This window comes from Symphalangus syndactylus, chromosome X, assembly GCF_028878055.3.
Source record: "Symphalangus syndactylus isolate Jambi chromosome X, NHGRI_mSymSyn1-v2.1_pri, whole genome shotgun sequence".
Taxonomy (NCBI): Eukaryota; Metazoa; Chordata; class Mammalia; order Primates; family Hylobatidae; genus Symphalangus; species Symphalangus syndactylus.
This window is the reverse complement of record NC_072447.2, coordinates 46043591-46058020: the sequence shown is the minus strand read 5'-3', so window position 1 is coordinate 46058020 and position 14430 is coordinate 46043591. Positions and strand designations below refer to the sequence as shown.

At 35.6% G+C, this 14430-nt stretch overlaps 1 protein-coding gene across 4 annotated transcripts in view; it reads left to right on the top strand.

Annotated features, from left to right (window-relative positions):
* The window catches only part of DMD (dystrophin), a 2284432-nt gene that overhangs the window by 1428099 nt on the left and 841903 nt on the right, over nt 1-14430 (top strand). The gene's annotated exons all lie outside the window — the stretch shown is intronic.

Below are 14430 nucleotides of genomic sequence, written 5' to 3'. Positions count from 1 at the left end.
ATATCCAGATATAACCCCATCTTCAGTCCAGGATTGTACTAAATGTGTATCGCTTTTGCACCACGTTGGACTTCAAAATTGTAAATCGAACCATCGTAGTAAGTCGGGGAAGATCTGTTTGTTAATTATGGACCCTTCATGTACATCTTAAATACTTAATAAAGCTGTTAAATGAAAATTGAAAGTTGACTGGGCCCATGTCTCATGCCTATAATCTCAGTGCTTTGGGAGGCCAAGGCAAGAGGATTGCTTGAGGCCAGGAGTTCAAGACCAGCTTGGGCACATAGCAACATTACATCTCTACATAAAATTAAAAATTTTGCTGACTGTGGTGGTGCAAGCCTGTAGTCCTAGATACTCGGGAGGCTGAGTTGGGATGATTTCTTGAGCCCAGGAGTTCAAGGTTACAGTGAGCTATAATCATGCTACCACACTCCAGGAGACCCTGTCTCAAAATAAATAAATAGAAGTTTTAAAAGATATTGGTATCTCAGCATTCCTCATTATCCACTGTATTTAAGGTTTAGCTACTTATGCTTGATGCTTGACAAGGTAATCTTACTTTTCTCCCTGATATTGGTATGTTGCAAATTTACTATATATATGACACAAATTTATATATGCAATATTTTCTAGTTAATGGCGTTTTATTTTACTCTCATTTTCATTATGCTTTGCCTTTTAAGTCATATAGGAAATAAATTATGTGGCATTTTCTTAACAACTATTAATTCAGGAGAATGGGAACATAATTCTCTCATATATTCAGCTGGAAAGTAATGTTGGTCAGCTCCCAGTGGAGAAAAAGAAACTCCCTTCAGTTTTCATAAACATACAGAGAAATTTTCTCCTAAATGCTATGTCAGTCTGCTGTATGTCCTATTGATCTAAGAACCAGAAAACATGTATTTTAGTTTACACTGCCTTGACTCTATTGTACATGGCTAGGTCTGTTTAAAAAAGAAATCCTTGGAGATACCCTTTGGATTCTAGTATTTTTAAATGTATGCTTAGCTAAGTGAAGTGGATTACTTCATGGGTCAAAACCAATCTTGAGTAATCTATTAGGTAGACTCTCTAAGTTCATCTGTACCTCGTACCAAATTTTTAATGAATTTAGTAATTCACATGGATGTAAAATAAATAATACACTAATAAAGTTCATGCAGAATCAAATTTTAATGCCCAGAGATAATGTAGTATAAGATATTACCTGTCCATTTCTCTGGACTTATCTCCTGCAACTCTCCATTTTTCTCTCTAAACTTTAGCCACACTGGTCTAATTTCATTTCCTCTGAATTGCTAAGTATTTTTCTACCTTGATAAAAGCTAATTCCTTTGCGTTGTACCATCTGTATTCCGGCTGATACTTACATAGTTTTCAGGGCTCAATTTCGATGTTACTTACTCAGAGGGACTCACTGTTACAACCACCACACCCTTTTCAATCTAAGTAAGATCCACTGCTCTTCTCAGAAACAGGTTATATTCCAAATGACTATAAGTGTTTTTGTTCTTAGACCATATGTCTCCATTCAAAAGACCAACAGATATTCAGTTAAGCCCTTTGAGAAAGGAGGACCTTGGTTATTATTGTTATTATTACTTCTTTTCTATGTTTTCCCAGGACTGTCAACAAGTTTGCTTTGCTTTTGTACTCACGACACATAATGAGATTAATAATGTTTAAAAACATTTCACAAATACACACAGAGGAGACACATCTTAGTCTAAAGTTAGACATGATACTAAAAACTATAATAACTGTAGCTGACCAGTGACCCCATTTATTCATGGAAAGTAAAATTTGATGCATATTTGCCTTTAGGAGCAACATATCCATGAAAGTTCTGAAAGTGAAAGTTTGTAAAAAAAAAAAAAAAAAAAAAGGAGTACTCTCGACAATTTTATTTTTTTCTTTATATATGTATGGTTTGCATTAAACTCTTCTGTATGATTAGTGGTTTAATGCTGGTATCACGCATGACACCATGAGCTATGTGTATGGACTGGCTCTGTTTTGTTCACTCCTGAATATCCAGCAAAAATAGTGTAGTGCCTGGCCCTTAGTAGATGTGTAATGAATGTTTGGTGAATGCATAGCTACACTTCAATGCTTATGGCATTTTAATCCCAGCTACCCGGAGGCTGAGGCAGGAGAATCGTTTGAACCCAGGAGGTGGAGGTTGCTGTGAGCCAAGATCGCGTCACTGCACCCCAGCCTGGGTGACAGAGTGAGACTCCATCTCAACAAATAAAAAAATTTTTAAAAAAGAAACCCATTCATGTATCTGTATCACTGACTAGCCTGTCAACATTTTGTTAACTACCTCATCAAGTAGCAAAATTGGTACCTGGTATGTGGTAGATGCTCAAATATTTGTTGATAAAATACAGTAAATTAATGACAGGCAAGCTTGCCTCAGTGAAATACAATCTGTAAGTGAGCAGTGTGTATATCATTTGAAGGTGCCCTGCTTAGCCTAGCATGTCACAGAGATTCCCAGTAAATATTTAGGCAGTTCATTAACTCTCATTGGCCTATATTATTCACCTTCCTCTGTCTCTAATAAATTCATTGGCAAATTTCTGAACTCCAGCTGGAATGTTTGTGGTGGATTTCTTCATACCTAATGGATTATTTCAATTTTCATTTTATATTGTATTATTTACTTGTCTGAGGTCTTTATAGTAACAAACTCGATGTGCATGATGAGCTGTCATTACTTATGACAGGTGATAAGGACATATTATTTTTCTCCAAAAAAAATTATCTTGGCCAGGCGTGGTGGCTCACGCCTGTAATCCCAGCACTTTGGGAGGCCGAGGCGGGCAGATCACGAGGTTAAGAGATCGAGACCATCCTGGTGAACATGGTGAAACCCTATCTCTACTAAAAAAAGAAAAACAAAAACAAAACAAAAGCCAGGAGTGGTGACGGGCGCCCATGGTCTCAGCTACTCTGGAGGCTGAAACAGAAGAATTGCTTGAAGCCGGGAGGCGGAGGTTGCAGTAAGCTGAGATTGCATCACTGCACTCCAGCCTGGTGACAGAGTGAGACTCCGTCTCAAAAAAAAAAAAAAAAAAAAGTGATAATTGTTCAAAATATTTACTTATTAATTCATTTTAAAATTGCATGTTGAAATAAAAAATAAATTCTTACTTTTTAAACTATGTTTTCTACAACAGAAACAATATAGTGAGAAGAGTGATCTTGTTTTACATTTTTGCAAATCTCTTTAAAAGTTAGCTTAAGAGAAGGCAGCTGGTTCTTATATCTGTTTCTGCATTGAATGTGCTATCATATCTTGCATCATGTAGCCTCTGAAAAACTCATAAGAGAATGAGAGAGGAAAAAGTCAAATAACATCTTAGTTTTATTATGAAAATAATTTGGACCTCACAGAACAGCTGCATGGGTCTCAGGGACTCCCAGGGGTCCCCAGAACATTTAAGGAAATACTGTTTAAGGGAATATAACTATTTTTGTACCTCCTGTGGCTATATTCTTTTAAAGAATAGTAACCTCTGTTTCTGAGGAACTTAGCTGCAATTATGTGCAGAGTTTAAATAAGTGAAACGGAAATACCCTTTGCCTTTCTGCTTGAGGATGAAAGTGATGATCAAAATGTTCCCTTTTCTCTCTCTCTCTCTCTCTCTCTCTCTCTCTGGGGAACTTCGGGTTTCCTTCTCTATATAATGTATTCATATTCCACTGGAAACATAAATAGTTTGAGAAAATAGATGACATTTTTTCTGGGGGTAGAAAGAATTACTACCATGAGGAATTCAAAATACAGACACAGTAATAAAAATCACCATAAAGCCCAGAGGGGAAAAAAACCTGAGTAACAAAAAAGTAGGTGAAATTATAAAACTGAGTAACAAAAAAGGAGGTGAAATTATAAAACTGAGTAATAAAAAAGGAGGTGAAATTATAAAACTGAGTAACAAAAGAGGAGGAGAAATTATAAAATAAATGATAAAGTTGGTTGTGGGTTAGGAAGAAAGAGAAAAATAAAGAAAGAAACTGTCATAATGTAAAAGCCAAGACAAGAAAAGTGAGGCAGAGGCATAGGTCTCTTGACTGTTTTCCACGTTTGATTCTAAGGTAAGTAGATATAGTTTCTCATAGTTGGAAATGTTCGTAAATTTAAACAGAATTAATGTTTATAATCAGATGCAATGTCTAGTTTTTCTCCTTGTCCTGTGAAATAATAATGGTGTAAGGTGCTCATGATTGTTTCAAGGGGTGAGGAGTAGTTCTAATTATCATAGACATTTTCATGACTTCACGTACCACTGGTTTATAAAGATTATACCAATTTTCTTATATCAGAATTCTCATATCTTTAATTCCCTAGTAGATGTCTAAGAAAGAGATTTATCACATAGCAGATGGTGGTAAACTTGAGTAAAGTGCCAGATAATAAATGTTTTTTGGCTTTGTGGGCCATTCAATCTTTGCTGCAACTACTCAACTTTGCTATTGTAGCATGAAAGTAATCATAGACAATATGTAAATGAATGAGTGTAGCTCTGTTCCAGTAAAACTTTATTTACAAAAACAGGTGGTGAGCACAACTTGGTTCATGAGCCATAGTTTACAAACACTTGCTATATAGCTTTCCCTGGTTGAATTTCATTAATTTTATACAGAACCTGCCTCCCATACACACACACTTTGTTCTTCATGGAAAATCTCCCCAGACTACTATGAATAATGTTATTACTTGGAGATGTACAATTAAGATGATGTCATTAGGAGATTATTAATATAGGAACTAAGCAAATACTATATGCTAAGTACTGAGGATAGGGTGTGATCACAATAGATAGAAAATCTGCAATAGTTTGATGAACATGGGAAATTGCAGTATTTCCTGTGATGGAAACATTATGAGGGGCTATGGGACTACATAACAGGACCTATGACCTATACCTGGGTTAGGGATGTCTAATTAATCAAGGAAAGCTTTGTAGAGGAAGTGATGTCTAACCTGAGATTGGAAAGATCAACCTGGAGCTACCTAGATGAAGATGTCTGGAAGGACGTCCCAGGCAGAGGGAACGCTGTGTGATAAATCCTGATATGGATATAGTGCTGGATTTTAAGGAAGAGTAAGTTGTTCCATGAACTGTACATTGCAAAGAAAGATGAAGAAATAGAAGTAGAGACCAGATCACAAAGGGCTTTTTGACCCATGTTAGAGAAGTTATATTTTATCCCATTGGCACTAGGAAGTTGTTGAGTATATGAGGACTTGATCAGCAACATATTTTAGAAAGATGTCTTATTCTGAAATGTAAAGAATAGATAAGAAGGAGACAAGGTAGGAGGCACAAGCTAATTAGAAAGCAGTCTCAGAGAGGCTGTTAGAAATCAGAACAGAATGGCTATTATTAAAAAGTCAAAAAACAACACATGCTGGTGAGGCTTCAGAAAAAAGGGAATGCTTATACACTGTTAATAGGAATGTAAATGAGTTTAGGCACTGTGGAGAGCAGTTCGAAAATTTCTCAAAGAACTTAAAAGAGAGCTGCCATTCAACCCAGCAATCTCGTTACTTGGTGTATACTTAAAAGAACACAAATCTTTCTACCAAAAAGACACATGTGCTCACATGTTCATTGCAGCACTATACAGTAACAAAGACATGGAATCAACCTAGGTGCCCAGCAGTGGTGGATTGAATAAAATAAATGTGGTATACGTACACCATGGAATACTACACAGTCATAAAAAGAATAAAATCACGTCCTTTGTAGGAACATAGATGCAGCTGGAGGTCATTATCCTAAGTGAATTAATGCAGGAACAGAAAATCGAAGATAGTTAGAAGCTAAACATTGGGTACTCATTATAAAGATGAAAACAATAGACACGGGGGGCTACTAGAAGGGGGAAGAAGGAGAGGGGCAAGGGTTGAAAAACTACCTATTGGGTACTATGTTCACTACCTGTGTGGTGGGATCATTTTTACCCTAAACCTTGGCATCACACAACATTCTCAGGTAACAAACCTGTACGTATACCACCTGGATCAAAAATAAAAGTTGAAATCAGAATGAGAAGGAGAGAAGGAGACAGTGACAGGAGGATGGAGAGAAGTGGGCAGGTTCAAGAGAGATTTCTCAAGTGGACTTATGAGTACATGCTTATTGATACACACTCTGGGAGTGAGGGAGAGAGAAGAATCAAGGATGACTTCCAGATTTTCAGCTTAAAAAACTGGGAGCTGGTGGAGTCATCCATTGAACGTGACAGAGGAGCACGTTTAGGCAGGAAGATGATGGTGTTTGAATGTCTGCGAAGGGAAAAACTGAACTGGGATTGAAATCAGAAAAAGCAGTTTGAAGTCACACCCTCTTAACTGCATTTTGTATCAGATGGTAATGGCTTTGTGACAGGTTTTACTGATAGGTGATGTAACTCTGCCTCTGACAGATGAAGATCCAAAGCATCCTCAGATTTTCCCGAAGCCTGTTTCAGCAAGTGTGTAGACAGCACACACAAAAATCTGGGGGGAAGTCCTAGGGCTCAGTTAGTTGATTTGATCCATTAAAGTAGCATTGGAGAACGCAGTTCAATCTGAGATTTCCCAAACATATTACTCTATAATTTATTTTTATCCAAAAACTGAATTCAATGTGGGATAGGGATTAGAAAAGCTTTGAGATTCTAGATAGAATCTCTGAATAGAAGGCTTTTGGGCCACATCTAGTACTCTCCTTTCCTCTCTCCATTTCGGAACTTCTTGTTCACTTCTTCGTTGTTTTTAGGACGTTCTTACTACACACCTGCCTCAAGGCCTTTGTACTTGTTTTCTCTGCTTAGGGCGTTCTTTCCCACAATATTTGCATGGCTTCCTCCCTCACTTCTTTATTTCTATATCACCTATCTTTATTAAAGCTGCTATAAAAAAAACCCCACACCTCAGTGGCTTAACATAATAGAAACTTTGCATTCATGCAAACTTTACAAAAGTTTTCTGGTCAACAAATAGCTTTCCTCCAAATGGTGAATCAGGGGGACCCAGGGTACTTCGCTTTTGTGGCTCTGATGTCTTTAACATATGGATTTCAAAATCACTGTGCTCTTGTACATTAGAATGAAAAAGAATAAGAAATATTACATATGTGGCGGTGGTTAGTGGAGGTGGGGTCATGAGCCAGGCTTCATATTCATGAGCATCACTTTTGCTCACACTCCACTGGCTCGAACTCAGTCATGTAGCCAAACTAATGGCAAGGGAGACTGGGAAATGACAGCTAGCTGCACAATTAAGAGAAATGAGTAAACTTGTCTAATGAGCAGCTACCCAGTCCCTACCATGAGGACTTTGCTCAAATGTCTCCTTCTCCATGGAGCCTTCTATGATCACCCTTTATAAAATCACAACTCCTCCCCATCTTCCCCTCAATATTTCCATCCCTTTTTCATGCTTCATTTTTTTCCTCTGTAGCACTTACTATATCACAATCTATGGATTTTATTTCTTTATCTTGTTTATTGTCTGCCTCCCCTTCCTCCCAATCGGATGTAAGGTCCATGAGGCAGGGATTGCTGCCGATATTCACGGCCATATCACTGGACACTAGTAGACCCTCGATAAATGGCTGTTGCATTGTGATTACATATATGCTTCACCTAGAAGTAGTCTCATCTGGTGGCACATTTATTCATAGATTGACATTAATTCTCTATTTTTTTTTTCCCCAGCAAATTTTGTCAAGGTAGTTTGTCAGTAGGGAGAAATAAAGTTGTCAGGTGGCTCATCAAAATTTCAATTTTGAGTAGTCCCCCTGTGTACTCATAATGTTTTATAAATACTTTTATCTATGTAAGCACATGGGCTTAGACACAGTTCTAGGATTAAAATAGAAAGCTCTGTATCCGTATTTTCTCTTTTTTGTACCTCCTTTTATGTTCTCTACCATTTTTTTCCAAAATTAGTGCTTAATTATAAGCACTAGGCTAAATCTTGGGTTTCTGCTAAAAAAAATTTAGTCCTCACAACCACACTGTAAAGTGTTTATTGTTCTAATTTTAAGACGAGGAAACTGAGGGCTAAAGAGATTAAGTAACTCGCCCATGTTCACGTACTCAGCTGATAACTGGCAGCATTTACATTTGGACTTACTTTCCATGCAGATATTCGCATTGCTAAGCTTCAGGTTTTCCCTCATCATTTTCCACATCTACTCAAAAGTTGCTAATCATTTCCTTAACAGTGAGGCATAAATGACTGAGAAATCTTGATATATTATCCCCCTCAGGAGCACTTCATTCCGACAAGACACAAACTTTAGGGAAAATGAACAAATGTCTAATTGTACAAGTCAAGCACCAACCAGGTATGGTAGACATGTTGGCTTAAAAATAAAGTTGATGCTTGGGTTCTGATTCTGATAATGAACTACGGAGGGTATGGCCTGAAGAAGTTACTAGGTGTGCCTAGAGATCAATGTTTTGTTTTGGTTTTCCCTCGGGAAGGGTCAACTTATACTTGAATCCTTCTGAAGTTTCTCAAATTACAAGATGGTCATTTATTTTACTTCAGTCAAAACAACAAAGTACTGTCTGGGAAAGATGTATTGCCTTGACTTATTCTCAATTTATGCTTATTTTGGAGGCTTGTAGAAGTAACCTGATAGAGGAGGGCAAAAACACACACACACAGACACACGCACACTGGGAGAAAATAAATTTAACACATTTCAGGGATTGACTTTGGTTGTATGACATCACAATTGCAAGAGTTGGATGCCATTGTAAACAACCTATGGAAAGAATACTGTTAAAAGTAACTCATTAAGTGGTTACATGGTGTAGCTCATGGACATATGGCACAGAAAAAAGATAAAGCTGTCTTTACATAACATAAAACTGTATTCTGTTATATAAATGTGTGCTTGTGGCTTGGAATAAAATTCCTAGTGAAACACTACTTCTAGATTCAGCAGTACTATACCTCAGGCCACATGGATGTAAGTAAAAATGATGCCCTCTGGAAAACTGAGTTAGGCAACAAGTGCATCCGTGAGGATGCAAATTTCAATGTTGAAGGTGCCTGTGAAGAATTAGAACAAAATTGTTGCATGAAATATGAATGAAGAAGTGTGATCTAATGATATAATATTTTGTACTATATAATTTTAAAGCAGTACACACAATCAAATTAATGAATTAAACATTATATGTAAACAGGTGATAATTATATCTCCATTTTCTAAAGTTTCTATGTTAAAGGTGATCCAAAAACTTGGCGAGAGGGACTTCTTATTTGGAAAATGGGATAGTCACCTTTGGATATATGATGTGTCAATCTCTAGAACTTCAATTTCTTCATTGAAAGCATATAAAAGGCAATCCAAAGGATGTATGGAATATTAAAAGAGATACAACTGTGAAACTCTCTAGCACTTTTCCTGAAACACTTGTTAGATCCCCTCACCAAAATCATGCCATGTGATTTGGCAGTCTATTCCTCTTACCGTAAGAGTAGCCCTACAGAAAATGTTCGTTAAGAGTTAATGTTAAATTCATTGAATTTAGCAACACATGAGTAGCCCTTCCTTTCTGATTATGCAAATCTCTCACCATCGTAATACGTGCTTCCTTTAATTTCATTAGGAACATTTGTAATGTAAAGCTAAATGTCTCAATGTATTGAAATGCTTCTAAAAGTAAAATATTTAGCGCTTATTTGCAGATGGGTAATGTTAAATATTCATTATTATTACTACCACTTGTCTGAATAAATCCTACCATAAGCATTAAGCAAGTAGGTAAACAAAGAAATAACACTTCATGTGATGAATGCCAATATAAGGCACGTTTAAACTGTTCTGTCAAGAGACAAGCCTGGAAATGCTAACTGTGTTTCTTTGCTTTTCTGCAATCATCTGAATACATAAATTCAAATTGCAGCTTTTAAAACTTCAGATCGAGGCTTTTGAAATTTCAGAAAACACATGCGCTTGGAAAAGCAGATTATAACAAGGTCCCTGTGGGATTTTGTCACCATCTTTTTTATATTTCAAAGTATAAAAAAATCTAGATAAGAAATGACTACCGAATGTTTTCATATTTAAAAGATGCTGTATTTTTTTAAAAATTAAATCACTGGAAAAAAAGTTTTCCACAAATACTGTGTAAAAAGAAAGATAGCAAAAAGCTTAGCCAAAGCTTTTACTGTTTAAGTGATGATTTATTCTGAGAGTCCTTAAGAGTTTTCTAAATTAGTATATGGTTAATATCCATAAAATCATATGCAAGATGCTGTCTTTCAAATTGATGCTGAAAGTTAATTATAAAATGTACTTAATTATTTATAGTGCACCGTTGAGTCCCAGATACTCTGTGTCCAAAAACACTGTAAATACAGAAAATTTAGCAGAATTATATTGGAAAGGCAGTAATTCTTCACAAATTAACTTATTGATATAATGCAATCCCATTTAAAAATTTTCAGTGAGAATTGTTTTATAATTTGACTGAATGATACATTACATAAGTTAGAATAACTAAAGTGGGAGAGTGGGTTAACCTACCAGAAATTAAGTATATTTTAAAGCTGCAATAATTGACATAGTGCATTACTGTCACAAAAATCTACAGTAGATCAACAAGCAGAAACTTAAAATATCTTAAAGAAAGCACCATAAATCAATTCAGAAGAGATGGTGCTGGGGGGCAAAATATCAATTTCTGAAAAACTCTTCAAGGTTAGAAACAACACTATATAAATTTAAGATGGATTAAATATTTGGTTGTTCTTTTTTAACAAATGAAAGAGTAAGGATCAAGAATAAATGAGAATATCTGAACAACGATAAAATGGCCACAATTTTAAGGCTACTATCAATGAACATAATATCAAAGAAATAAACTGTTAAATTTTATTTAGAAAAAACTACTAAAAGGCAAAAAGGAAGCTGGAAACATAGTCTCAATCTATGTTTCAGATAATGTGAAAAGAGCTCTTAAAAACAGGAAAACACAGGAAAAATGGGCAACAGACATTGCAGATAATTGACAGTAGAAACTAAATAAATGACAAACATGTACACCCATACGACATTTTCAACTTTCCTATTAACGGAATACTTAAAATATCTCTGGCAAGCTTTTTATTTGTTTTATCGGTATATAAATTATAATGCTCAATAGTGGTAAAAGTGTAGTGAGACAAGTATTTTCTAACTGTTGGTGGGAGTTTATGAGTGTTCTGAGTACCAACCTTGACAGAAGTTCAACAATGTGTATCTAAATCCTTAGGATTCCCATTGTTAACTTTTCATTCTTATTCCAGCAGCTATATGATTCAAAATGTATAAACAAATGTGTTTATTGTAGGGTTATTCATTATAATAAAAAATGAAAGCAAATAAAATTCCTAATAACACAATAATGGTGAAATACAGGGTACCTCTATATATCTTATTACTAGGATCTTAAAAAATCAAGTTTTTAAAGCATAACTAATGACCTGCAGAGACATATAGTAGAATAATAAGTGAAGAAAATAAGCATACAATATAGAGTTTGAATCCAGTAATACATATAAATCTCAACTATAATGAATAAGCACAACATCTCTCCTCTTTGCTGGATATTCTTGATAGAAAAAGTATGCAAGTAAATAATTTGAGCCATATTTGAAAAGAGGGGAGTGTTTGATTTAGAATTTTCTAAACTTGAGGGTTATTATTATTTTTTTGGTTTGATATTACTTTTTCCTGCTCCTTAAATTTTTGTTTGTTTTGGGGGTTTGAGGTTTTCTTTTCCTTAAACGTGTCTGTTTCTAGATGAAAGTTGAGAATGTTTAAAAGCCTTGCCAATGTGTCTAGGTTTTTCAAATGTAATCAGATTTTAGCAAGATTTTACTTAACTAAAAGTATTCAGAACACTATGCGAAATCATCTGGAGTCAAATAGTAATGGAGGCAATGATTCGCAGAGTAGAAAGAGAGAGAGAAAAAGATGAGATAGACCCTCAAAATCTAGACCCAAGGAATTAAATCAGCTTGGAACATTTAAACAAATAAAGGATGCCTATACTATACTAGACGTTTTCTTCTTCCACAATTGATTCTAAGGTCAGAATCTGAGGGGAAATGGTGCTATTCCACATTCTAAAGCAAACTGCCAGCAATCGAGACCAGCCACTTCCCCATAGGGTTTACGCTAAAGCAACAGGGATACTATCTCTATTCCAAGCAATTTCCGATCTCCTCTGTGCTCCATGTCCCAGGCGAGATTAAAAAGACTCAGATAGGAAGGGGTAGTAAGCTTTGAGGGGAGTGCAGTTTGTAGTAAGGGACAATTCCTTCTCTTTCATGTCTCTGAGTCAGAAATAGAGACTTCGAGGGAATCACTGAGAGTAAGTATGTAGACTCCAAGAAGGAAAAAGCATCCTCTCACTTCACTGAATGTTTGGCATCTGCAGACCTCCTACACAGGCCTGTGTAGCTTTTGGAGAGGCCAGAAGAGCACCGTAGGCATTCCTTTGGCTTTCCGTGCCTGAGCACATAGAGTAGAAGTGGAGGAGGGACCGTAAGGTTAACCATACATAAGAAATCAACAAAAGGCTGTGAAATTGACTTTTCCTATTTTTCAATTTAAATAAGAGAGAATCGTCAATGATTAAAATTCACAAAATGAAGAAAGAATGGACTCAGAAAATAACAAACATGAAATGTTAATTATTCGTTCAAAAGTTAGTTTACCGTGTTTTCTCCGCCAACTGATTGCTGATGACTAACGTCCTTATTTCCAGCTTTCCTCTCTCCCCTGAGCTCCAGATCTCTTGATTTTTTAAACTAGTAGTTTCCCCAAAATATATGAGACAACAAAATATACTCTCAGCTGAAGTAAATAGCATTCATCTTCCCAGTCAGATAAGGTAGAAGTACTTCTAGATCAGACGTTATATTTGGGATAGGTTAAAAAGAGACCCTGGTCCCAATGTCCCAGGAATGAACAGTGGATGTGCTTATTTCACATTGCATGCCTGTAACAAAATATCTCATGTACCCTACAAATACATACACTTACTATGTCCCTACAAAAATTAAAAACAATAAATCATAAATATTTGTAAAATAAGTGAATAAATGTATAAATGCATTTAAAAGAGAATAGACAGAGGGGAGAATGTAACTTTACATGTCCCAGAACAGACTTTGAACAGGCTCTTATCATATAGGAAAACTGAATATATGCAAGCATAAGTCCAATAACCAGATTCTGATTTACAGAATGATTGTAACTGTCGTTCTCTCAAGGCCCTGTCTTTGAACAGGCTGTGTCTTATTCCTGCAACATGCTGATCTATCTTCATGCTTCAAGACTCAGATCATTATCTTCTCTGGGACGTCTCCCAAGCACTGCCCCAGAAATAACTTCTCCTCCTATAATACTTAATCATAATACTTGGCTTACACGCTTATTTCTTCTCATTGACTCTGAAATCCTCAAGACAAGGTATAGAACATATATATCATCTTTAATCCTAATGCCCAGTCGAGTTCTTAGAAGGTAGTAAGCTCCCAATGCACATTTGTTAATTTGAAGCAAACAAAAAAAAATAGCTAATCATTCAAAAAACTGAATTATCACAAATGTCCATCTAAAGTACTATATTTACACAATTAAATGCTATACAGCCAGGTTAATGAACAGACTAAAATTATATGCAACATGGATTATCGTAAACATAATTTTGAATGAAAAAGGCAAGACACAAAGGAGTATAAAGCCATATAATTCCATTTTCATAATATTCAGTACCGGCAAAATAATCAAAGTTGACAGGGTACTGGTTATACTTGGAGGTGGTGACTGCAAAGGGATAAGAGGAGATCTCTGAGATTCTTATAATATTCTATTTCCTTCTCTGGTTGTACAGTGGGTTCAATTTTTAAAACACTATTGAGCTATACAGTTAAATTGTGCAGTGTCCTGTACGTATATTATACTTCAATTAAAAGCTTCCATGGAAGCTCTACATAGTTCCCAGAAGACAACAAAACAAAAAATTTTCAATTATTTTAAGCACAAACAATTTTGTTCAGCTGTCTTACAATCGAATATGTAAGAATAAATTTATGGCTAATTAGCATAGAGTATATGCATTTTCATAATTAAAACTTCCACGAGTACAACATATGTTAAGTATTTTAAATCAGTTTTTCTCTTTCCTCAAATAAGGTTGTGAGTCATAATTTGGAAAACAGTTTAGCATGTAATAATTTAGCGTTTTATTTTAAACCAAGCTGAAGCCACATAGAGCAGAGCTGCCCAAAACAGAAACCTTGTTTATATTTTTGTCCTATAATTTTCCATAAGTATACTTTAATTAAATATTTTAAAACTTGTAACTTTAGGTTATATACTTACTTTAGTTGGTTCTCAACCAGGG